The 3,533-nt window shown below is 33.4% G+C and overlaps 1 pseudogene; it reads left to right on the top strand.

Moving 5' to 3' along the window:
- Positions 1-1,207: 1,207 nt before the first annotated feature.
- Positions 1,208-1,320, top strand: LOC122127640 (annotated as a pseudogene).
- Positions 1,321-3,533: the final 2,213 nt, after the last annotated feature.

The following is a 3,533-nucleotide window of genomic DNA, read 5'->3' as shown; positions in this document are numbered from 1 at the left end:
GCATCACATAAGCAAAAAAAGATGGAAGTGGTGCTGTGGCTCAAGTGGTATCACTAACCTTGAGCTGAGGGACAGCACCAGGTCCCAGAGTTCAAACCCCATGACCAATAAAATAAAAATAAAAAACAAAACAAAACACAGTCTCTCACTTTTGTGCCCTCAACTCTGTAATAACTCTCCTTGAGCCTAGGGCTAATATTTTAGGTGAGGACATACATTAACACTCTTGAATCAGACTCCACTTGATCATTGTTTAAATACATATTTTGTTCTAAGTTTCCTCTTTATAAATTCACATACACCTATAAAAAATGGTGTGACCATCCCAGTAACCTTCTCAAAGTACTTCCTAATGACAACTTACAAAAAGTTGTATTATATTACAACAAGGAAAGCAATGCTAAAAATAAAGAAAACCAATTATGAAATATTAATGAATAATAAAATAAAAAACAAAACAATTACCAGTGTTTTCAGTATTTGAAGTGTACTACAAATTAGATTTTATTATTGTCATATTTCTTTACATTTAACACTGGCTAAGATTATGATGTTCCACATGAATTTTATAGGCTATGAGTAGTGTTTAAAGACACCCACTAAGATTACTATTTATAGTTCATCTCATAATTTGTATATGGCTTATATCATCATTTGTTCCTCATTAACATATGAAGTAAGGAAAGCCTACAGTTTTAACAGAAACTGTGTAGTTAACATAGTCAACTCTTTATTCTGCTCCTTTACACAAAGACTTTGCAACTTCTCATTACTAAACTTTCTATAAAATCTGAAATGTACATACTTAGTAGTACTTATCTGCTACCATAAATCTTAAATACTTTATAGAAAAGTATTATGACCTGCCAAACAGTCCCAGTTTTTGGCATATATAAGCAAATTCCCAAAATTAAATATATTGAAATCATTAAAACTTTTAACAAACCTTAACACTTGCTGCAGTGTTCATTATGGCAGGTCCCTTGTATAGAATAATTGAATTCCTCCTCCTACACATCTCTTGAACAACAAATATCTGGAATTATTTTGTTTTAGACAAGTCAATCTTGACTTTATTCTTAAATGTGTACTTATGTAAGAAGTACATGGTTCTAAAATTTCACGAAAATTCTTTTAAACTTACTTACTTTTTGTTGAATTGTCTAGTTAAAGAAAATCAATTACAATTTATATATAAAAATGTTCTGTGCACAATTCTGCATCACATACACTAACATTGGAATGATACAGAGAAGATTAGCATGGCCACTGCGCAAGGATGACAGGCAAATTCCTGAAGCATTCCATCGCCCAATTTTTTAGGAAAGGAAAGACTTGGAAAAAAAATTATTAATTGAAGTAAGCCAAGTCCAAAGAAACTTAGGTCCCATGGTTTCTCTAATTTTCAATAACTAATGTATGTCTACAATAAGCAGAAAAGGCCAAAAGTTATGTGTATATGACCAGATACGATTATGTTAAGGGAAATGAAACCCATGTTAGGGACACAAGTCGTTTTTTTTTTTCTTGCTATTGTTTCTCATGTACTTGTAACGTGCAGTGTGTTTTTTTTTTGTTTCTTTGTATGTTCGTCCCCCATGCTATAACACCTGTTTTCACTGTATTTGAAGTTGGTGTGCCTACATCTTGTATATACTCTCCTCTAATTTGGTGAGGGGAAGGAAAAAAAAAAACAAAATGATTAAATAGGGATACAGGTATACCCATTGTAACAATGAGATGCACAAGACACTGTGTTGTAAAGTGAACTTTACAATTGAGGCAGGGAAAGGGAGGAGGTTAATGGACTTGTGGAGGTGGGAGGGAAGGGATGTAGGGGAACAATAAAGGAGGAGGAAACAATGCTTGTTAGGGAATGTACTCATTACTTTGCTCATGTAAGTGTTACCCCTATGTACAGTATTTTTACAATAAGAACGTATAAAAATGTTCTGAGATGGAAGAGTTTATTTCCTTTATTTTACTCATATAATATCGTTAGCAAAGGAATTCATGCAAAACTCCGATATGAAGGCATTTTGAATACATATGTGGGTGAATGCACGCATGTGCTCAAGTACTTGAATGTGTGTTGACGTGCTCAGTGTTTGAAATCAGGGCTTCAAGGTCTTGCTGGGCCTTTTTCCTCTAGATTGATGAGCTACTAAATGAGCTACATCTCCATTCTTGGCCCTATGCTAGTTCATTAAAATTTTTGAAAAATAATCTCCTGAATTTATTTTGCCCTGATTGGCTTCCAACTGCTATCCACAGATCTCAGGCTCCTGAGTAGATATCCAGAGTAGTTAGGATTACAGGTGTGACAAACCAGCAAAAGCTTTCAGAATAACGTTAAAAGTAGAAGAAAATTTACTGCAGAGGGCATGTTTTAGCATCTCCAATTTTAAAGCATTTTGGAGTGATTATTTATGATTTTTTTTTTCTTTTTGGATACTTATAAGACAGTAGGTGATGATATTTAAAAGTTTTAGTACTTTTTAAAGAGGATACTGGAATTGTGGGACAGAAGAAATTTGCCTCTCTTTGGACCTCAATGTATAAGCTCAGTTCTGTGCATGATAACCCAGTGTCACCAACACAATCTGTATTGAAGACAAATGCGATAGAAAACAATCACCATGGGCAATATTTACTATGCTATTATTTCTTGGACAATATGAATATTGAATTGAGAGTGTAATAGAATGGAGAGATTTTATCTACCTTTTGTGTATTGCTGAAAGACTTTCGGAAACTTTGACTCATTTCTTTCCCCACTGTGTGTGTCTTTAGGCCGTGCACTTACTGCATTTAATTACAATTTTTCCCAACACTAAAATGGTAATAACATTAACATTATAGCAAATGTTATCTTAACAATTAAGGGAATAAAACTTGTGAAATACTTAAAATAAACTTCTAGGAATGAGCTTTGAGTTTAGCCAGCAATCTTTTATAAATACTAAATAGAACGTCATAAGTAGTACAGAAACCATTACATGTAGTGAGCAACTAGAAGTAATATCTATTGATCATGCTCTGCTTCCAAGGAAGCCAGGTGGATAACTTCTCATGCTGTAAATCAAACTGGTTATGTTATGTCTTGATAGTGTAAAAATATCAGGGACAGAATGATGAAGGAATATTGTAGACTGAGGTGAAATCCATATGAAAATGTGCAAAACTGATAAAACATAAAAGTATCTGAGCAGTATTTTGTGTTTTACAACATTTAAGTTACATCGCAAAGATAAAGAAGTCATAGAAGAATAAATTCTTTTTTGTTGTCCTATCATAGCTCCTTAAAAGGATGAACTCTTTCCTCATTCTTATACAGGCATCATCGGATGAGAGGAACTGTAGTTTTTTGTTGTTGTTGTTTGCTTCCTTCCATTTGTACTTCAGTTTGAAATCTGAGCTACTTGAGACTGAAAGAAACCAAGGGAAATTAGACAAACAGGCTTTGGAAAGAACAATCAATGTAAAATAAATAAACTACAGCCTTGTAACAGGTCTAACTAAATTGAGTTATA

Source organism: Dipodomys spectabilis, unplaced genomic scaffold (genome assembly GCF_019054845.1).
Source record: "Dipodomys spectabilis isolate Male_0828 unplaced genomic scaffold, ASM1905484v1 ptg000306l, whole genome shotgun sequence".
Classification (NCBI taxonomy): Eukaryota; Metazoa; Chordata; class Mammalia; order Rodentia; family Heteromyidae; genus Dipodomys; species Dipodomys spectabilis.
Note: the sequence above shows the minus strand (reverse complement) of the source record. Positions and strands in the feature narration are given on the sequence as shown.